At 36.3% G+C, this 23883-nt stretch overlaps 1 long non-coding RNA gene across 6 annotated transcripts in view; it reads left to right on the top strand.

Moving 5' to 3' along the window:
* Window positions 1–23394, top strand: part of LOC144979372 (uncharacterized) — a 54992-nt gene extending 31598 nt beyond the window's left edge. For 4 of the 6 annotated variants that reach the window (XR_013646677.1, XR_013646681.1, XR_013646678.1 and 1 more), the window contains 9 exons: window positions 1586–1698; window positions 1985–2096; window positions 4944–5056; window positions 5343–5454; window positions 8336–8448; window positions 8737–9227; window positions 17340–17452; window positions 17740–17852; window positions 23092–23394. This is a non-coding gene — a long non-coding RNA (uncharacterized LOC144979372). The remainder of the gene's footprint in view (window positions 1–1585; window positions 1699–1984; window positions 2097–4943; window positions 5057–5342; window positions 5455–8335; window positions 8449–8736; window positions 9228–17339; window positions 17453–17739; window positions 17853–23091) is intronic. The other 2 variants (XR_013646683.1, XR_013646682.1) reach the window with 2 other exon arrangements.
* The last annotated feature ends 489 nt before the right edge of the window (window positions 23395–23883 follow it).

Raw genomic sequence — 23883 nt, 5'->3', positions numbered from 1 at the left:
GCCCTTCCCCCCCGATTTTCCCTCGGTTTCGGGGTAGCTTCACTTTTTTAATTTTTTTAAAGATTTGAACTGTGGTCTTTTGTCAAATGTTTTATTTTAATTGTTCAATTTTGAGCTTTTTTTTTAAAGGCAGGCGTTAGGTATCGCTCTGCTGTAAAAAACCCATGGAAAAAAAGTATGCTGATGAAAATTATATTGACAATGAAAAAAATTAATAAAAAGAACAATAAAACCTTATAAACAAATCAATAAAGAATTTTTAAAAAAAAAATAAAATTTTAAAAAAATTTAAGAAAATTTTTCTCAAAAAAGTGAAGTTAGGTTAGTTATTTGGTGTTGTGAAAGGCCCAAATGTTGGAAATTTTACAAGGTTTTATTTTTTATTTTTAAAGGGTTTGTTGAAGGAATACTTTTTAGCTCAAGGGAAAGTGCCCAAAAACCTCCCTATTTATACTTACCCACTAATCTGCCCCTGTATTTGTGCTAGATATCCCTTTTGCCATTCACTCCCTAAACGGACTGACACCCCAAGGGAAAATGATATTATTTTTTTCTCTCTCTCTTTCTCTCTCTTCTCTCCTCTCTCTCTCTCTCTCTCCCCTCTCTCTTTCCCCTCTTTGGCTATTTTTGCCCCTCTCCCCCCTTTTTACCCACGTAGTTTGTAGGTTTTTTGGCAAATTTCAAAAAAACAGCCAAAAAAATGGGTATGTTTGGGACTCGCTTCCGGAATTGGAAGGTCCTGGGGTGGAGCCTGTTTAAGGACCCCACATTCTCTCACTGTATCGGGGTATGATTTTCCCAACCCCTAAGAGCGTTGTCTGTAAAGGGAAAAAAAAAAGCCTAAAAAGGGTATGTTCATTCTACTTGTTACGTGTTGCTGCCAGTCAGGGATCCTTTGTAAAGTGCTTTGAGCATGTTTGGTGGATATTGCACCTTATGAAAACTCAATTATATTTTTCATATATATACATATAAAAGATGCAGGATGATGACAGTGACAGGCATGCGCTGCATTATGATGTAGGATAAACCATTCCTAGTATATGATTTTGCTAAATAGGCCTACACTCAAATTTTACGAGTGTATCTGGTGGCAAATATTAGACACTCGTTGCCACTGTGATTTTTATGAAACTTGGGCTTATACACAGATAAATGAATTTTCTTAATCCACCTTCAAACACGCAATCTGAACGTCAATTTATAATTTATAATGCAGTAATTTTTCTCAAATGACAACTTTTGATTGAATGTGACAGGACCCTTTTACATAGTACAATTCAATTGAGTGTGGTCTGTAGTTGTTTGCCTAATATTAGAATGCACAGAATTTTAATTTTAATTGATTTTAAATATTGAAAACAACATGCCTTTGGCTTTCCATATATGCCATTCAGTTTTTGACCTGGTCTCTGATTGGAGTACCACGACAGAAATTTAAGTTCTTCGAGAAAACTCTCTTTCTTATTCCTCTAACGTACTGAACTGTAACACCTTTGTCTCAGTTGGAGAAAATATTGCAATTATTTACTTAATATTTAAGTATTTATTTTATGTTTTTTTTATATTATTCCGTGTTTTTCAGCTTCCATCATATCACCCTGAGGAAAGTCGGCTGATTTATGACTTTTGTGTGTATGAATGTCAGCAGGGCAAAAAGCGATTGACTTTAAGCAAAGGAGTTCGCCCTAACCAGAGGTAGGATGTTGTTTTTGGACGGGGGCAGGAGCTGTTTTTTTTTTTACTTTTACATTATTTATTTTTCTAATGAAAGACTTGGATTTATTCATTGTATCTGATTGCGCTGGATTAGTATTATTATTGAAGATCTTGTTATTAAGATTGATTTTCAATTGCTCTATAATCTGCATGTTGAAATCCATCACAATTGAGTTGTGCAAGTGACAACGCTATTAATATTTTATCATACTATGTTGTGGATAATTTTATTATTTTGTAATAAAAAGTTTTTCTTACCATGCAGGACTCTGAAATTCAATTGTCCAGCATATTTCGGAAAAGCTGCAGTTGACATCAATGGGTACTGGGTTCTGAAGGTTACAGGGGCTAATCACCCATGTGATAAATTTTAATTGGTAAGACTCATTCATTTTATTGTTATTTTCCATCGACATTTTGTCCCTGCGGTTTTTCGCTGCTGCAAATTTTACACTTGACAGCAATTAATCGCATATTTTATTTTAGTCGCAATTAGACTCAATTTTTTATAAATATGTATTATTATTATTTCTTTTCTTAGTACTTTATATTTTCAGTATTTAATTGTCCCTCCCCCCTCCCCCTCTTGAGTGTAATATATAGTAACAGATTAGTCAGGTATAGGCACTTTTGACACCAGGACCAAGTGTTTAAAGAACAACAACCATTCCAACTCATATTTTATTACAATACATTTGAGGTGGCGCACTGAGATGGAGATATGATGACCAGATGACCAGCTTGTGACAAAATTGACTATTCTGGAATTTGTTGTTTTTTTTCTGATTAAAAACAAAATTTTTCTTGGAAGGGTTCTGGGCAGAGAGTTCACATTTTTTCTATCCCCTATATTTGTTTTCCCTTTCCATGCTGCTCCCTGTCTTTGTTATGGATTAAGATTGCTCATTTTTTCCCCTGGTCCTTGCGGGAGTCTTTAGTTGGGAGGCAGACAGTCAAATACAATACCTTTCTTCTTGAGACGATATTTTTCACTGTAAATCATCTCTCTGTTATGTACGGTTGTAGTTATAGGTTTTGAATATTATTGCATTATGTAAATGTTTTAGCGAGATCCTTGTGTCTTGGTGTGACTTTGAGGTAATGTCAAAAGTGGCACATCTGTGAGGTGCTCGTGAAATCTACTGTTCCCTATTTGTTGAATGAGTCACCATATCATCATCCTTTTTATTGTGTTGCAAGCGCTATTAAGTCCTGTAAGACAATATAAGCAGATCTAGGTGGGGGTATTTTTGGGGTTTTTTGTTGATGTTTTTTTGTCTTTGTTTTTTTTTTCTGTTCCAGATAAGGAATTTTAAGATTTAATGATTGTCCATAGACTTTTCAAAATAAAATTTGAATGTGACTGTGAGTACGATCCAGTTAGAAGTGCTTGATTTCTGAGGACTAATTATAAATGGTGACCACTCTATTGCATTTTTGTACGCCATGAAAAAATTACAAAGACAATGAAGCGACATTTTCTTTGGAATTCGGCAGTCATTCATTGAACACCTGTTGCATTTTAGTTTAGGGATTCTCGTTTCTTAAGGCTAAGGAAAAGCAGGCTGACGGACGAAAGACTAGAAATCCATGACCAACCTGAAACTGACATTGTACCAGTCCCATTGCCCAGTATGGGCGGGAGACCTTACCCCCGATGTTCCTCGAGCCTCGAGGTAGCTTCACTTTATAATTGTTTTAGCATTTGAACTGTGGATCTTTTGTCAAATGTTTTATTTTAATTGTTCAATTTTAGTAGCATTTTAAAGGAAGGCGTTAGGTATCGCTCTGCTGTCAGAACATGGTAAAAGTATGCTGATGAAAATTATATTGACAATGAAATAATAATAAGAAGAACAATAGAACTTATAAACAAATCAATAAAGAATCTTTAAAAAAATGAAATTTAAAAGAAGTAAGAAAAGTCTGCCTCAAGAAGTGAAGTTAGTGTTAGTTATAGGTCGTAGTGAAGGTCCAAGTGTTGGAAATGTACAAGGTTTTATTTTTTATTTTAAGGTTAGTTGAAGGAATACTTTCCTTAGCTCAAGGAACGTGCAGAAGACCTCCCCTATTTACTACTTCCTACTACTAGTGCCCAGGTACTAGTGCTAGACTACTTCTGCCACTTCACTCCTAAACGGACTGACACCACAAGCAACTGATATTATTCTGTCTGTCTCTCTCTCTCTCTCTCTCTCTCTCTCTCTCTCTCTCTCTCTCTCTCTCTCTCTCTCTCTCTCTCTCTCTCTGTCTCTCTCTCTCTGTCTATTTCTGCCCATCTCCCCTCTTTTTACTACGTAGTTTGTAGGTGTTTGGCAAATTCTCAAGAACAGCCAAAATATGCGGCTACGTGGCACTCGCTTCCGGATTGGAAGGTCCTGGGGTGGAGCCTCGTCAAGGACTCACATTCTCTCACTGTACTCGGGTATATGATTTCCTATCGGCTAAGAGCGTTGTCTGTCAGAAAAAAAATATCGCCTAACAGGCGTCATGTCGCATTCTACTTGTTACGTGTTGCTGCCAGTCAGGGATCCTTTGTAAAGTGCTTTGAGCATGTTTGGTGGATATTGCACCTTATGAAAACTCAATTATATTTTTCATATATATACATATAAAAGATGCAGGATGATGACAGTGACAGGCATGCGCTGCATTATGATGTAGGATAAACCATTCCTAGTATATGATTTTGCTAAATAGGCCTACACTCAAATTTTACGAGTGTATCTGGTGGCAAATATTAGACACTCGTTGCCACTGTGATTTTTATGAAACTTGGGCTTATACACAGATAAATGAATTTTCTTAATCCACCTTCAAACACGCAATCTGAACGTCAATTTATAATTTATAATGCAGTAATTTTTCTCAAATGACAACTTTTGATTGAATGTGACAGGACCCTTTTACATAGTACAATTCAATTGAGTGTGGTCTGTAGTTGTTTGCCTAATATTAGAATGCACAGAATTTTAATTTTAGTGATTTTAAATATTGAAAACAACATGCCTTTGGCTTTCCATATATGCCATTCAGTTTTTGACCTGGTCTCTGATTGGAGTACCACGACAGAAATTTAAGTTCTTCGAGAAAACTCTCTTTCTTATTCCTCTAACGTACTGAACTGTAACACCTTTGTCTCAGTTTGGAGAAAATATTGCAATTATTTACTTAATATTTAAGTATTTATTTTATGTTTTTTTATATTATTCCGTGTTTTTCAGCTTCCATCATATCACCCTGAGGAAAGTCGGCTGATTTATGACTTTTGTGTGTATGAATGTCAGCAGGGCAAAAAGCGATTGACTTTAAGCAAAGGAGTTCGCCCTAACCAGAGGTAGGATGTTGTTTTTGGACGGGGGCAGGAGCTGTTTTTTTTTTTACTTTTACATTATTTATTTTTGTAATGAAAGACTTGGATTTATTCATTGTATCTGATTGCGCTGGATTAGTATTATTATTGAAGATCTTGTTATTAAGATTTATTTTCAATTGCTCTATAATCTGCATGTTGAAATCCATCACAATTGAGTTGTGCAAGTGACAACGCTATTAATATTTTATCATACTATGTTGTGGATAATTTTATTATTTTGTAATAAAAAGTTTTTCTTACCATGCAGGACTCTGAAATTCAATTGTCCAGCATATTTCGGAAAAGCTGCAGTTGACATCAATGGGCACTGGGTTCTGAAGGTTACAGGGGCTAATCAGCCATGTGATAAATTTTAATTGGTAAGACTCATTCATTTTTTGTTATTTTCCATTGACATTTTGTCCCTGCGGTTTTTCGCTGCTGCAAATTTTACACTTGACAGCAATTAATTGCATATTCTATTTTAGTCGCAATTAGACTCAATTTTTTATAAATATGTATTATTATTATTTCTTTTCTTAGTACTTTATATTTTCAGTATTTAATTGTCCCTCCCCCCTCCCACTATTGAGTGTAATATATAGTAACAGATTAGTCAGGTATAGGCACTTTTGACACCAGGACCAAGTGTTTAAAGAACAACAACCATTCCAACTCATATTTTATTACAATACATTTGAGGTGGCGCACTGAGATGGAGATATGATGACCAGATGATCAGCTTGTGACAAAATTGACTATTCCGGAATTTGTTTTTTTGTTTTTTTTCTTCTGATTAAAAACAAAATTTTCCTTGGAAGGGTTCTGGGCAGAGAGTTCACATTTTTTCTATCCCCTATATTTGTTTTCCCTTTCCATGCTGCTCCCTGTCTTTGTTATGGATTAAGATTGCTCATTTTTTCCCCTGGTCCTTGCGGGAATCTTTAGTTGGGAGGCAGACAGTCAAATACAATACCTTTCTTCTTGAGACGATATTTTTCACTGTAAATCATCTCTCTGTTATGTACGGTTGTAGTTATAGGTTTTGAATATTATTGCATTATGTAAATGTTTTAGCGAGATCCTTGTTTCTTGGTGTGACTTTGAGGTAATGTCAAAAGTGGCACATCTGTGAGGTGCTCGTGAAATCTACTGTTCCCTATTTGTTGAATGAGTCACCATATCGTCATCCTTTTTATTGTGTTGCAAGCGCTATTAAGTCCTGTAAGACAATATAAGCAGATCTAGGTGGGGGTATTTTTGGGGTTTTTTGTTGATGTTTTTTTGTCTTTGTTTTTTTTCTGTTCCAGATAAGGAATTTTAAGATTTAATGATTGTCCATAGACTTTTCAAAATAAAATTTGAATGTGACTGTGAGTACGATCCAGTTAGAAGTGCTTGATTTCTGAGGACTAATTATAAATGGTGACCACTCTATTGCATTTTTGTACGCCATGAAAAAATTACAAAGACAATGAAGCGACATTTTCTTTGGAATTCGGCAGTCATTCATTGAACACCTGTTGCATTTTAGTTTAGGGATTCTCGTTTCTTAAGGCTAAGGAAAAGCAGGCTGACGGACGAAAGACTAGAAATCCATGACCAACCTGAAACTGACATTGTACCAGTCCCAGTGCCCAGTATGGGCGGGAGACCTTACCCCCGATGTTCCTCGAGCCTCGAGGTAGCTTCACTTTATAATTGTTTTAGCATTTGAACTGGGGATCTTTTGTCAAACGTTTTATTTTAATTGTTCAATTTTAGTAGCATTTTAAAGGAAGGCGTTAGGTATCGCTCTGCTGTCAGAACATGGTAAAAGTATGCTGATGAAAATTATATTGACAATGAAATAATAATAAGAAGAACAATAGAACTTATAAACAAATCAATAAAGAATCTTTAAAAAAATGAAATTTAAAAGAAGTAAGAAAAGTCTGCCTCAAGAAGTGAAGTTAGTGTTAGTTATAGGTCGTAGTGAAGGTCCAAGTGTTGGAAATGTACAAGGTTTTATTTTTTATTTTAAGGTTAGTTGAAGGAATACTTTCCTTAGCTCAAGGAACGTGCAGAAGACCTCCCCTATTTACTACTTCCTACTACTACTGCCCAGGTACTAGTGCTAGACTACTTCTGCCACTTCACTCCTAAACGGACTGACACCACAAGCAACTGATATTATTCTGTCTCTCTCTCTCTCTCTCTCTCTCTCTCTCTCTCTCTCTCTCTCTCTCTCTCTCTCTCTCTCTCTCTCTCTCTCTCTCTCTCTCTCTCTCTCTCTCTCTCTCTCTCTTTCTCTCTCTCTGTCTATTTCTGCCCATCTCCCCTCTTTTTACTACGTAGTTTGTAGGTGTTTGGCAAATTCTCAAGAACAGCCAAAATATGCGGCTATGTGGCACTCGCTTCCGGATTGGAAGGTCCTGGGGTGGAGCCTCGTCAAGGACTCACATTCTCTCACTGTACTCGGGTGTATGATTTCCTATCCGCTAAGAGCGTTGTCTGTCAGAAAAAAAAATATCGCCTAACAGGCGTCATGTCTCATTCTACTTGTTACGTGTTTCTGCCAGTCAGGGATCCTTTGTAAAGTGCTTTGAGCATGGTTGGTGGATATTGTACCTTATGAAAACGCAATTATATTTTTCATATATATACATATAAAAGATGCAGGATGATGACAGTGACAGGCATGCGCTGCATTATGATGTAGGATAAACCATTCCTAGTATATGATTTTGCTAAATAGGCCTACACTCAAATTTTACGAGTGTATCTGGTGGCAAATATTAGACACTCGTTGCCACTGTGGTTTTTATGAAACTTGGGCTTATACACAGATAAATGAATTTTCTTAATCCACCTTCAAACATGCAATCTGAACGTCAATTTATAATTTATAATGCAGTAATTTTTCTCAAATGACAACTTTTGATTGAATGTGACAGGACCCTTTTACATAGTACAATTCAATTGAGTGTGGACTGTAGTTGTTTGCCTAATATTAGAATGCACATAATTTTAATTTTAATTGACTTTAAATATTGAAAACAACATGCCTTTGGCTTTCCATATATGCCATTCAGTTTTTGACCTGGTCTCTGATTGGAGTACCACGACAGAAATTTAAGTTCTTCGAGAAAACTTTCTTTCTTATTCCTCTAACGTACTGAACTGTAACACCTTTGTCTCAGTTGGAGAAAATATTGCAATTATTTACTTAATATTTAAGTATTTATTTTATTTTCTTTTATATTATTCCGTGTTTTTCAGCTTCCATCATATCACCCTGAGGAAAGTCGGCTGATTTATGACTTTTGTGTGTATGAATGTCAGCAGGGCAAAAAGCGATTGACTTTAAGCAAAGGAGTTCGCCCTAACCAGAGGTAGGATGTTGTTTTTGGACGGGGGCAGGAGCTGTTTTTTTTTTTTTACTTTTACATCATTTATTTTTGTAATGAAATACTTGGATTTATTCATTGTATCTGATTGCGCTGGATTAGTGTTATTATTGAAGATCTTGTTATTAAGATTGATTTTCAATTGCTCTATAATCTGCATGTTGAAATCCATCACAATTGAGTTGTGCAAGTGACAACGCTATTAATATTTTATCATACTATGTTGTGGATAATTTTATTATTTTGTAATAAAAAGTTTTTCTTACCATGCAGGACTCTGAAATTCAATTGTCCAGCATATTTCGGAAAAGCTGCAGTTGACATCAATGGGCACTGGGTTCTGAAGGTTACAGGGGCTAATCACCCATGTGCTAAATTTTATGATATGATATGATATGATATAAGTCCAGATTTATGTAGGCTTTTACAGCCTTTTATCTGCTCTTGTGCATTCGTGAACGTATATAATTCAAGTCTCTCAAAACTGGGCATGCCACATAGTGGAAGGAGGTGTCTGAATTTAACTTTACAAACAGTATTTTTCTGTTTCACAATGAGCATCAAGACGGCACTTGAATGCCTGCAATGAAGGGGCGACGACAATGTTGCAGGCAGGCGGTTCTATTTGTCGACTACCCTAACTGAGAAAAAGTTCTGCCTAAGGTTTAGAGAACACCTTTCTTTGGAGAGTTTGAATCTGTGTCCTCTGGTGGTGCTGGTGGAATCAAGATTTAGAGGGCTCGTGCTAACAGAGTATAAATTATGTGAGTATTTGTACGCTTCAATTAGGTCTCCTCTGTCTCTCCTATACTGCATGCTAGGTATTCTTATCTTTTTCAGTCTTTCTGTGTATTCTAGATCTTTGAATCCCGGAATGACCCGAGTTGCGCGTCTTAGAATACTTTCTATGAGGTCTTTGTTTTTCTGTCGTCGTGGTGCCCATGCTACATTGCCAAATTCCAAGTGGGGACGTACAAGTGCAGTGAACAATTGTCTCATGTTATCTCTATCAAGATGAGTGGAACGACCTCCTAATGAGGCCAACGATTCTGTTTGCTTTATTTACTTGGGTTTCTATGTGCTTAGAGAACTTCAGTTCCTGATCTACTAACACACCTAAATCTTTTTCCTCTTCAGTAGGCTGAAGTATGACAGTCTCGCTAGAGTCATGATTTCTCATTGTGTACTGATGGTGCGGGTTTCTATATCCCAAGTGCAAGACATGGCACTTGTCTGCATTAAACCTAAGCTGCCATTTATCAGCCCACTGTACCAAGCTGTCAAGATCACTTTGGAGCTGAGTTATGAACTCTTCCTTGTCTACTCTTGAGAACACCTTAGTGTCATCTGCATACATTTGGCACAGAGAGTCCACAACGTCTGGAAGATCGTTAATAAATATTACAAACAAAACTGGACCAAGGCAGCTTCGCTGCGGAACACCACTCGATACTGGTGCCCAGTCCGAAAAACTGCCGTTCACCCTAACACGCTGTCTTCTCCCAATCAGGAAATCTGAGATCCAAGCTAGCAAACATGAACTGATGCTATATGATCCAAGTTTCTTAATAAGGCATTGATGTGGAACACTGTCAAATGCTTTGGCGAAATCAAGGTACACTGCATCAGCAGGTATGCCACTGTCCAAATACCTAGTCCAAGAGTCGAGAGCAGCTAACAAATTAGTGGTACATGAGCGTTTTGATATAAAACCGTGTTGATACTCAGACAGCAACTTTTGTTCCATTAAGTATTTGACTACTTTGTCCCTAATCACGGATTCCATTATTTTGCAAATCACACACGTTAATGATACCGGACGATAGTTACTTGCTTTGCTCTTCTCACCCTTTTTAAAAAGTGGAGTTACATTTGCATCTTTCCAGATGCTGGGCAGCTTCCCTTCCCTAAGTGACTTGTTGAACAACTCTGCTAAGGGTTCTGCTAGCTGTTCTGCCAGTTCTTTTAGTACACATGGGTGTATCCCATCAGGGCCAGAGGATTTCGAGGAGCCTTAATTTTTAAGCTTATTCCACACATCTTTACAAGTGAATATAATGTCACTAAGAGAAGAGTCAACTTCAGATTTTTCACAATCAGGAATATCCCCCACTCTCTCGTTTGTGAATACACTACAGAAAAATGTATTGAGGAGGTTTGCCTTATCTTTGTCAGCTGACACAAGTTTACCGTCACTGTCCTTGAGGTCGGCTAGGCCTTCTTGCACTTTTATCTTACTCTTAGCATAGGAGAAGAATGCCTTTGGATTATTTTTCGCATCTTGCGCTATAGACTTTTCATAGTCTAGAACTGCTTTCCAGCACGCCGCTTTTGCTTGGTTCCTGGCTCTTGTGTAGGCTAGCCAGTCTTTCTGGTCTAGTGTTCCCAAGTATTTCTTGTATGTCTGTTTCTTATTACGTAGCTTAGACATAGCCATCTCACTCCACCAGACAGGTGTCTTGCGTTTGCCTGCAGGCCCTGATCCACTTTTAGGAATACATTCCTCAGTTGCAGTTTCTACAGTCTTTTTGATGCAGTTCCATGTATCATTTGCATCCTTATCCTGAATTTTGGCAAGTAAATTGCTGTCATTCACACACTTTCTCAGTTTATCAAAGTCAGCTTTTTTGTAGTTATACCGTCTTTCTTTCTTTACTTCAATTTTTGTGCTACACACAAAATTAAAAGCTAAAACATGATGATGACTTTTGCCAAGGGGAGCGTTATGAGTCAAATTTTTCACCATGCTCTCCTCAGATGATAAAACTAGGTCTATGAGTGTTGGTTTCTGATCCCCTCGAAAATGCGTTGGCGACTTAACATGCTGATAGAGGAAAGAGTCTCTATAGAACTCTAAGAATTCTAATGCTTTGTTGCCTGAGGCTGTCTCATTTACCCAATCAACATCTGGTTGATTAAAGTCACCAGTGATTAATACATATGCCCTATCCTTAATAAGGTCCAGCATAGTCTGATACAACTTATTGGTGTTCTCTGGGGAACTAGTTGGAGACCTATACGCACATCCAGCTAGTAATTTTTCACCATCCCTCACTTTCACTTCAATCCAAACACTCTCATTAGCTAGCTTTTGGTCAGGTGCCAGGGTGATTTCTTGTGCACCTATCTCCTCTTTCACATAAATGATGATACCCCTGTGGCCGTTAATTTGGTTGTCAAAACAATTAGAAAATGAACAATAACCATCCATGTCAACTTCAGCTTTCTGTACAGCCCACTTAAAATGTTTTGGTAAAACTTCTGATACAAAGAAAATATCTGGCTGCTCATGTAAAAGAAAATGAGACAACTCTAAACGCTTGTTTAACAAAGTATCTACATTTGTACACATGCATTTTAGCATTGATTTTGGACGTCCTATTCCATCCTGTCCTTGCCCGGGTTGAGGATAACCACTGTTGGTGTATCCCTGAAGGCGTTTACTATTCTCATATGTCTTATGACCCATCTGGCCTTCTCCCCGTTTCTGTCTGATTCGGCTTGCTTCTGTTGTTTTAGCTTGACAAGAGCTCGTGATTCTTCTCTTTCTAAAGGGGTACGATCACGTCCAATACTAATTTGTTTAAACTCAGGCTTTGATCTAAGGTTCTTCGCTGCTTTTAGGATTTGTGATACTTGATCACTGTTAATTAATATGATCTTCATAGGTCTATTATCGTCTTTCTTTTTCCCTAATCTGACAATCTTCCTGTACTCAACTCCTATCTCAATCTCTAGACCCTGTCTACAAAGCATCTGAAAATATTTGGCATCCGCCTCCTTGCGAGCTTCAGGATCATCACATTTGTGAACCGGAACATTGAACACAATTAGATCTTCACGTTCAGCCATCTCTTTGACACCGTCAGATGCTAAATTTGCAGTGGCTTCACCAATCTTTGTTTCAACTTCATTTTGCGTGCTTAATAGCTTGCCTATTTTCTCCTCCAGTGACTTCATATTATTTTCCAACTTTTTGAGATCCACTATTGAAGCTTTGTGTGTGAGTTCAGATTCAATATTTGAAATTCTAGCTTCTACAGCTCCAAGAAATTCACTGCACTTATCCTCAATGGCTTTATCTGTTTTTACTGAGAGCAGCGCTGGTTGCACACAATATTCACAGAACCATCGAAGGTCTGGCCTTGCAATGGCACAGTACGTCTTGGGCGACATGTTCAGACAACCAGTACATGCCCAGCCATCACATCTATCACACTGCAAAAGGCTATCTGATTGCTCTGTAAATTTTTTATCGCACAGGATACATATATGAAAATCGGTCTCATTGTCAGAAGCTTGTTTACTTTTGACAGGTTCCACTTTCAAATCAACTCCATTGCTGTCCTTGGAAGGTTTAATGTGATTGCGATTCTCACTGCCGCTTCTGCTTCCACTTCTTGTCTTAGGGATAGCACTCATCTTGGACTTGGAGTACAGGCAGTCCGCTGATCAATCTGACGCACAAGTCCAAATGTACTCACAGTATTCTCAAATAAATTCCTTTCAAAAACCCACACAGTTCCTAAAATCACTAATGAGTTTGAAGTCTTGTATACTATACGCTTTCACAGTTGAATGTTTAAGTCAGCCATTTTGAAAATTCAAATCTATCTTGTTTACACTCAGTCCAAGTCTCACTACTAAGATTCTATCCACCAATGGTACTTCCAAAAGCGCACAATGGAATAGCCCCAGATATGGATCAACACATGGGCTTGAATTTCAATACTAAAACACAGATATCCAGTCTCAGAAATCAATTATTATAACTGTTTGTAGAGCATTCAGACACAGCTCTTATCCATGGCGGCCATCTTGTCACGCATGTGCAATCAAAAAGTTATTCAGACTTAAGTCTGAATATCCTAGTCTCCAGTGCAATATATGTTTTTTTTTGCTTTTAAAAAATTTCAATTTATTGTAATCTTAATTTTTGACAACGCCATAAAATTGATGCAAATGAAAAAAATAATGGTATAGTTACCATCACTATCATCAACAGGTAGTCAAAACCTGTTATTAGCGAGAAAGGCAAAATCAATGAATCAATTGGGAGTCCATTCGAAATTAAAAAGTAACAAGTTAAAACCCTTCAAAAGGAACATACGTCAGTCAAAGTTACAGGCTAAGCTTTTTTAACAACGTTACATGACGTGACGTCCAAATAAAATCAGGAATTAGAAACAACAATCCTTCTAAAGTAGGGGATATCAATCAGCTGAAGTCAGTCTGATGTGGGTAAAACAAAATTTTCCCTTGAACTCTTCTTCAGCTTCTATCAGTCATACTCTTTGGCCGCTGTCCATACTGTCCCCCTTTGTTTGTGCACACCCGTTTGAGTTGAGTCCGAATAGTCACACGAGACTATTCAGACTGGAGTCCAAATTGCCACTTCGTTCTTTTTATCAGAGTTAGTTATAGGTCTTAGTCTTAGTAACGGTCCTTGAGTGTTTTATTTTTTTTTTATTAGGGCCAATTAAAGGAATACTTGGGTTGTTTCCCTTAGCACGAGGAGCCTACAACTTTCAAGAAGGCCTCCTTCATTTTCCAAATAATTAAATTAAAATTGGTCCTGTTTACTTAAATAAAAATTGCTGACAGTTCTCTTCATCAACATTCAACATTTGGCTATCAAAACATTGGTAAAATCACTCCGTTCGGCAGGGACCACATCGTCACGAAAGTATCTGGACTTTGCTTCGAATTGAGTGGAAAAGTTGAGACCAGTGGTGACTTTTCAGATTCCGTGACCAAGACTAAGCAAACACTAAGCTTCACGGCAGTCTATTTACCTGAAAAGCTGACTCGAAATCTTCAACCAAATTAATCACTTTAGGATTTCCTTCTCTTGATGATGCCATTTTATTTCAAAATATTTTACGAGCTAAAACTTAACATGATGATATTTATATTTTAAAAATAAGAAATAAGTAGGAGCACATCTCTGTTTTTGAGCAAAACCTTGAAAAAAAAAATTTTAATTGGTAAGACTCATTCATTTTATTGTTATTTTCCATCGACATTTTGTCCCTGCGGATTTTCGCTGCTGCAAATTTTACACTTGACAGCAATTAATCGCATATTCTATTTTAGTCGCAATTAGACTCAATTTTTTATAATATGTATTATTATTATTTCTTTTCTTAGTACTTTATATTTTCAGTATTTAATTGTCCCTCCCCCCTCCCACTATTGAGTGTAATATATAGTAACAGATTAGTCAGGTATAGGCACTTTTGACACCAGGACCAAGTGTTTAAAGAACAACAACCATTCCAACTCATATTTTATTACAATACATTTGAGGTGGCGCACTGAGATGGAGATATGATGACCAGATGACCAGCTTGTGACAAAATTGACTATTCCGGAATTTGTTTTTTTGTTTTTTTTCTTCTGATTAAAAACAAAATTTTTCTTGGAAGGGTTCTGGGCAGAGAGTTCACATTTTTTCTATCCCCTATATTTGTTTTCCCTTTCCATGCTGCTCCCTGTCTTTGTTATGGATTAAGATTGCTCATTTTTTCCCCTGGTCCTTGCGAGTCTTTTGTTGGGAGGCAGACAGTCAAATACAGTACCTTTCTTCTTGAGACGATATTTTTCACTGTAAATCATCTCTCTGTTAGGTACGGTTGTAGTTATAGGTTTTGAATATTATTGCATTATGTAAATGTTTTAGCGGGATCCTTTGCTTGTGTCTTGGTGAGACTTTGAGGTAATGTCAAAAGTGGCACATCTGTGAGGTGCTCGTCAAATCTACTGTTCCCTATTTGTTGAATGAATCACCATATCATCATCCTTTTTATAGTGTTGCAAGCGCTATTAAGTCCTGTAAGACAATATAAGCAGATCTAGGTGGGGGTATTTTTGGTGGTTTTTGTTGTTGTTTTTTTGTCTTTGTTTTTTTTTCTGTTCCAGATAAGGAATTTTAAGATTTAATGATTGTCCATAGACTTTTCAAAATAAAATTTGAATGTGACTGTGAGTACGATCCAGTTAGAAGTGCTTGATTTCTGAGGACTAATTATAAATGGTGACCACTCTATTGCATTTTGTACGCCATGAAAAAATTACAAAGACAATGAAGCGACATTTTCTTTGGAATTCGGCAGTCATTCATTGAACACCTGTTGCATTTTAGTTTAGGGATTCTCGTTTCTTAAGACTAAGAAAAAGCAGGCTGACGGACGAAAGACTAGAAATCCATGACCAACCTGAAACTGACATTGTGCCAGTCCCAGTGCCCAGTATGGGCGGGAGACCTTACCCCCGATGTTCCTCGAGCCTCGAGGTGGCTTCACTTTATAATTGTTTTAGCATTTGAACTGTGGATCTTTTGTCAAATGTTTTATTTTAATTGTTCAATTTTAGTAGCATTTTAAAGGCAGGCGTTAGGTATCGCTCTGCTGTAAGAACATGGTAAAAGTATGCTGATGAAAATTATATTGACAATGAAATAATAATAAGAAGAACAATAGAACTTATAAACAAATCAATAAAGAATCTTTAAAAAAATGAAATTTAAAAGAAGTAAGAAAAGTCTGCCTCAAGAAGTGAAGTTAGTGTTAGTTATAGGTCGTAGTGAAGGTCCAAGTGTTGGAAATGTACAAGGTTTTATTTTTTATTTTAAGGTTAGTTGAAGGAATACTTTCCTTAGCTCAAGGAACGTGCAGAAGACCTCCCCTATTTACTACTTACTACTACTACTGCCCAGGTACTAGTGCTAGACTAATCCTTCTGCCACTTCACTCCTAAACGGACTGACACCACAGGCAACTGATATTATTCTCTCTCTCTCTCTCTCTCTCTCTCTCTCTCTCTCTCTCTCTCTCTCTCTCTCTCTCTCTCTCTCTCTCTCTCTCTCTCTCTCTCTCTCTCTCTCTCTCTCTTTCTGTCTCTCTCTCTCTCTGTCTATTTCTGCCCATCTCCCCTCTTTTTACTACGTAGTTTGTAGGTGTTTGGCAAATTCTCAAGAACAGCCAAAATATGCGGCTATGTGGCACTCGCTTCCGGATTGGAAGGTCCTGGGGTGGAGCCTCGTCAAGGACTCACATTCTCTCACTGTACTCGGGTGTATGATTTCCTATCCGCTAAGAGCGTTGTCTGTCAGAAGAAAAAAAATCGCCTAACAGGCGTCATGTCTCATTCTACTTGTTACGTGTTGCTGCCAGTCAGGGATCCTTTGTAAAGTGCTTTGAGCATGTTTGGTGGATATTGCACCTTATGAAAACTCAATTATATTTTTCATATATATACATATAAAAGATGCAGGATGAGGACAGGCATGCGCTGCATTATGATGTAGGATAAACCATTCCTAGTATATGATTTTGCTAAATAGGCCTACACTCAAATTTTACGAGTGTATCTGGTGGCAAATATTAGACACTCGTTGCCACTGTAATTTTTCTGAAACTTGGGCTTATACACAGATAAATGAATTTTCTTAATCCACCTTCAAACATGCAATCTGAACGTCAATTTATAATTTATAATGCAGTAATTTTTCTCAAATGACAACTTTTGATTGAATGTGACAGGACCCTTTTACATAGTACAATTCAATTGAGTGTGGTCTGTAGTTGTTTGCCTAATATTAGAATGCACAGAATTTAAATTTTAATTGACTTTAAATATTGGAAAACAACATGCCTTTGGCTTTCCATATGTGCCATTCAGTTTTTGACCTGATCTTTGATTGGAGTACCACGACAGAAATTTAAGTTCTTCGAGAAAACTCTCGACTTACTTTCTTATTCCTCTAACGTACTGAACTGTAACACCTTTGTCTCAGTTGAAGAAAATATTGCAATTATTTACTTAATATTTAAGTATTTATTTTATGATCTTTTATATTATTCCGTGTTTTTCAGCTTCCATCATATCACCCTGAGGAAAGTCGGCTGATTTATGACTTTTGTGTGTATGAATGTAAGCAGGGCAAAAAGCGATTGACTTTAAGCAAAGGAGTTCGCCCTAACCAGAGGTAGGATGTTGTTTTTGGACGGGGGCAGGAGCTGTTTTTTTTTTTTACTTTTACATTATTTATTTTTGTAATGAAAGACTTGGATTTATTCATTGTATCTGATTGCGCTGGATTAGTATTATTATTGAAGATCTTGTTATTAAGATTTATTTTCAATTGCTCTATAATCTGCATGTTGAAATCCATCACAATTGAGTTGTGCAAGTGACAACGCTATTAATATTTTATCATACTATGTTGTGGATAATTTTATTATTTTGTAATAAAAAGTTTTTCTTACCATGCAGGACTCTGAAATTCAATTGTCCAGCATATTTCCGGAAAAGCTGCAGTTGACATCAATGGGCACTGGGTTCTGAAGGTTACAGGGGCTAATCACCCATGTGATAAATTTTAATTGGTAAGACTCATTCATTTTATTGTTATTTTCCATCGACATTTTGTCCCTGCGGTTTTTCGCTGCTGCAAATTTTACACTTGACAGCAATTAATCGCATATTCTATTTTAGTCGCAATTAGACTCAATTTTTTATAAATATGTATTATTATTATTTCTTTTCTTAGTACTTTATATTTTCAGTATTTAATTGTCCCTCCCCCTCCCACTATTGAGTGTAATATATAGTAACAGATGAGTCAGGTACAGGCACTTTTGACACCAGGACCAAATGTTTAAAGAACAACAACCATTCCAACTCATATTTTATTACAATACATTTGAGGTGGCGCACTGAGATGGAGATATGATGACCAGATGACCAGCTTGTGACAAAATTGACTATTCCGGAATTTGTTTTTTTTTTGGTTTTTTTTCTGATTAAAAACAAAATTTTTCTTGGAAGGGTTCTGGGCAGAGAGTTCACATTTTTTCTATCCCTATATTTGTTTTCCCTTTCCATGCTGCTCCCTGTCTTTGTTATGGATTAAGATTGCTCATTTTTTCCCTGGTCCTTGCGGGAGTCTTTAATTGGGAGGCAGTCAGTCAAATACAGTACCTTTCTTCTTGAGACGATATTTTTCACTGTAAATCATCTCTCTGTTATGTACGGTTGCAGTTATAGGTTTTGAATATTATTGCATTATGTAAATGTTTTAGCGGGATCCTTTGCTTGTGTCTTGGTGAGACTTTGAGGTAATGTCAAAAGTGGCACATCTGTGAGGTGCTCGTGAAATCTACTGTTTCCTATTTGCTGAATGAGTCACCATATCATCATCCTTTTTATAGTGTTGCAAGCGTTATTAAGTCCTGTAAGACAATATAAGCAGATCTAGGTGGGGGTATTTTTGGGGCTTTTTTGTTGTTGTTTTTTTGTCTTTGTTTTTTTTCTGTTCCAGATAAGGAATTTTAAGATTTAATGATTGTCCATAGACTTTTCAAAATAAAATTTGAATGTGACTGTGAGTACGATCCAGTTAGAAGTGCTTGATTTCTGAGGACTAATTATAAATGGTGACCACTCTATTGCGTTTTTGTACGCCATGAAAAAATTACAAAGACAATGAAGCGACATTTTCTTTGGAATTCGGCAGTCATTCATTGAACACCTGTTGCATTTTAGTTTAGGGATTCTCGTTTCTTAAGGGAGAGCGACCAAATGGTCAGATAGAGGAGAAAAAAAACAAACAATAATTTTTTAAAAAATAAAAACAATTTTAAGAAATTCATGCTCAGAAACGGAAAAAAAGGTCAAACAAGAAGGAGAAAAGAATAGACTCGCACACAAAAAAAAAAGAAAGAAAAGAAGACGGAATTTAAAAAAAAAAAAAATAAAAAAGTGGCGGAACCAGAATTCGAACCCACAACGTCGATTCTGGTAATACATCCAAGGCAGACGACTAAACCATTCGGCCATGACACCCATTTCGAAGTCGACGCATATTGTTTATATGTAGTAACAACTGATTTAATGTTGGTTAATTTTATGTTTTTATAGATATTTTATTAACTCTCCTTATTTCTATGTGCATTTTGGAGACATTCCATATTCTGGAATGTGGATAATTGTTAAAAGGAGCCTGGGGATAACGAATTTTGGTTATCCCCAGACACCCTGGGGATAACGAATTTTCATTATCCCCAGACAGGTGTCTGGGGATAATCACAGTGCATTTTTAATCCAACATCGGAACAAAAAAGAGATTTCTAGGAGTTTAATATGTTCATAATCTAGAGTTAAAAATAGAAAAATATTATAGAAAATTGCTTTTTAATGCAGCTTTTTCCAGTCAAATCAGTTCAAAAATTTTAAGAAGGTAGAAAATTCGTACATTAGAAACGTAATATCATGGACAAAATTAACCTAAAATAAGTGTCTTGTCATTGACCTGCTGGCGATAGTACCGCGTAACGGAAGGTTGTTATTGTCATCGGTGATGATGACACTCGCTGACGGGTCAGCGGGGTCATGACATATTGACACGCACTTTTATATAATGATGACGTAATATATTAAGATGTGTAGAAAATTGAAAACATTAAGATAACCTTTTCCTATATAGATTTGATACAGGTAGTGTGTTCCAATAACCAAACATGCTACAAAAATTGAATACCCGATTTACTTTTTTAATCTTAGATCAAAGATCAAAACAAACATGAGTACTTAACGAGTTTAATATCTTCATACCTTAAGTTAGAAATAGACAAATAATAATAGTTCCATGAGATTTTCGTATTACTTGGCAGGTCTGTAGATACAAAACTAAAATGTTCCATAATGACCCACAAAGTAAAGCCTCATTCATATAACAGCCAAGACTGTCTATATATTAATAGTATCATGACATAGGCCTGCTGGCGATAGTTCCGCGTAACGGGAGGTTGTTATTATCATGGGCGGTGATGATGACACTCGCTCTCGGATCGTCGACGGGTCAGCGGGGCCATGACATATTGTTACTCATGTTTATTTTATGATATTGTAATAGGTTAAGACGGGTAAAAAATTGCAACCATTAAGATAACCTTTTCCTATATAGATTTGATACAGGTAGTGTATTCCAATACCAGTTCTTATATAACCAAATATGTTGCAAAATTGAATACCCAACTTACCTTTTTAATCTTAGATCAAAGATCAAAACAAACATGAGTACTTTACGAGTTTAATATCTTCATACCTTAAGTTAGAAATAGACAAATAATAAAAACAAATGATAGTTCTATGAGATTTTCGTATTACTTGGCAGGTCTGTAGATAAAAAAATAAAATGTTCCATAATTACTCACAAAGTAAAGATTCATTCATATAAAAGCCAAGATTGTCTTTATATTAAGAGTGTCATGTCATAGGTCTGCTGGCGATAGTTCCGCGTAACGGAAGGTTGTTATTATCATGGGTGATGATGACACTCGCTCTCGGATCGCCGACGGGTCAGCGGGGTCATGACATATTGATACTTATGACGTAATAGATTAATACAGGTAACAATAACCATTTATGACATAAAATTGAATACGCAGTTTATCTTTAACCATAGACCAAATCAAAAATGAATATTTTACGACCAGTCAGCGGTGTCATGACATATTGACACTCACGTTTATTAAACGATGACGTAATAAATTAAGATGTGTAGAAAATTGAATCCATCCTTTTACTAAATATCCAAAGAAATCAACAAAGCAATCCTGAAACTCTTACCCTGCCCACAAAAACGGACTGAGCATTTGTTTAGTAAAGAAATAAGGGACAATATAATTAAACATTGATTGAGCATATAAAGAGTAAAGAAATAAGGCCAAAAAAGTGCCGTGGTCAGGGTTGTATAGGAGTGTCTTGTCATTGGCTTGCTGGCGATAGTTCCGTGTAACGGGAGGTTATCATCATTGTTAGCGAACCGTGGGGTCTCTGTTGATTATCAATGGACGGTGACTACTATACTGGAAAGCAACCAGGAACTTCCCTCGTTAGCAGTCGTCGTCGCAGTCGGACACAGAACCAGGTATGATTTCCCTCTAGTATGTGACACGCTTAGCGTCTCCGCAGAGGTGCCTGAATTTACAGGTGGTTGGTTGTGGCCTGTAGTTGTAGAAGTCACTTTCCTTGCAATGGTAGAACTTGTGGTGATGATAATGACACTCGCTCTCGGATCGCGGACGGGTCAGCGGGGTCGTGGCATATAGACAATCACGTTTATATAACAATGACGTAATAGATTAAAATGTGTTTAAAAAATTGATTCCAATCTCTTTATTAACTTTACCTTTATAAATTTAATATATAGGGATTGTGTGTTCCAATATCACTTTTTCAATAATAATTTTTTTTAGAAAATTGATTACACAATTCATCCTTAATCAAACATTGGAACAAAAATGAGATTTCTAGGAGTTTAATATGTTCATATCTAGAGTTAGAAATAGAAAAATATTATAGAAAATTGCTTTTTAATGCAGCTTTTTCCAGTCAAATCAGTTCACAAATTTTAAGAAGATAGAAAATTCGTACATTAGAAACGTAATATCATGAACAAAAGTAACCTAAAATAAAAAAATAAAAAATTGAGCTTTATATAGCGCAATATCCAATAAATGTGCTCAAAGCGCTTTACAAGTGTCTTGTCATTGACCTACTGGCGATAGTTCCGCGTAACGGAAGGTTGTTATTATCATGAGTGATGATGACACTCGCTTTCGGATCGCCGAACGGGTCAGCGGGGTCATGGCATATTGACACGCACTTTTATATAATGATGACGTAATAGAATAAGATGTGTAGAAAATTGAATCCATCATTTTTATTACCTTTGCCTCTATAGATTTATTTTTAAATTGTATGTTCCAATATCTGTTTTTTTTTATAATAGTTTCTTGTAGAAAATTGAATAATGATGAAGTAAATATTCAGATGTATAGAAAATTGAATCCATAATTTTTATCACCTTAGCCTTAACATATTTTATACAGGTGGTGTATTCTAATAAAGATCAGTTGTTATATAACAAATTATTCTATTAAATTGAATATGCAATTTATCTGTTAATCCTTAATCAAAACAAAAATCAGTACTTTTACGAGTTAAATATTTACATATTTAAAGGTAGAAATTAACAGATGATATAGAATATGGCTTTATAACGCAGCTTTTCCAGTCAAAAGAGTTTAAGTCAAATTAAGAAGCTAGAAAAGTTTTACATTAGAAACGTAATATCATTAACCTCGTTAACGTAAAACAGTTTAATCGCTAACATCTGATTATGTGTGTTTTGATAAACTGACTTGTTCTCACCAACCTGCATTGTGAACATTTAAAGTCACTTTAACGTAAGTAAAAATTTTCGTATTATGAAAGCTGAAAGATTGTATATTTGTCTGAACAAGCATATATAAAAGAAGAAAAAGAGTGACAATGTGTAACTTGTTTTAACCGGCAACAGGAATGGGTCGTAGCAGTTTTTCCTGTGGGTCATAACCTCGAGCGCTTTAAAGTCCCATCAAGACACTAGCAAAGAGAGTCGCTAAATGACGATGAAATCAAATGATTACAAATCATTAAATAAAAACCAATTAGAGATTATTTAAATGGCGATTAATATGCCAAAATAAATAGGCAGATTAGAGAGAGAGAGAGAGAGCAGGACGTATTATTCAAATACTTTGTTTTGTTAATTCTTCTACCAATTTCTCTTTCACACAGGGCCTGTATGAACGCCTTCTATGGATGTGTTTGGTGTTGCTCCCAATCTTATTATGTGTAGTGTGAACTTTGATAAATAAAGGAACCTGCTAAATAATTTGCATTAAACTTTACATCCTCTGCAATTAAATGTTTTAAAGTCCTATAACAAAGAAATTAAAAAGTTAGTATTTGAACTTGCATGAAATTGATTTGAATTCATTTGTCAATGTTGATGATGATGAGTTGGCGTTGGGTTGATCCAGTGAAGGGGATGTTTTTGTTGCTGATGATGATGATGATTTTTTGATTTCACTATGATGAATAAATGGCTATAATAAATTCCCTTTATTCGTCTCCAATGGGAAGTTTGTCATTTGGGTTTTTCCAAGGGAAGACTGGAGTATACCGTGGTCGTTGGTGCAGCCCCCAAAGAGAACGCAGGACCACAGAGCATGATTGTGAGGTGAACTTGGTACCTTCTATATATATAAGTCAAAGACCATACCGCTGAGCCACGCTTTCTGGTAAAGACGTTTAGCAGCAACAACTTTTATCCTTGACTCTGAGCAGTGATTGGCGCTGTTTGTAGAGTATCTATTACCCCAATCCCATATTGTACCCCGTTTCTGTCTTTTGTCTCTATCCATCAAGCGTTCTCTCCCTTTCATGGATTGAGATGACACGAATTTTCCCAGCTTCTTGTTTTTTTAGACCATTAATTTGCTGAGAGGGAGACAGTCAGCTATTCCAATTTGTGTATGGGAAGCTTTATTTTTTCCTTATCATTAATAAGTAAGGATTGAGGGGGGA

The sequence above is a fragment of the Berghia stephanieae genome, chromosome 1, assembly GCF_034508935.2.
Source record: "Berghia stephanieae isolate SIO BIC M18660-M18661 chromosome 1, UCSD_Bste_1.3, whole genome shotgun sequence".
Taxonomy (NCBI): domain Eukaryota; kingdom Metazoa; phylum Mollusca; class Gastropoda; order Nudibranchia; family Aeolidiidae; genus Berghia; species Berghia stephanieae.
This window is presented reverse-complemented; position numbering and strand designations above follow the sequence as displayed.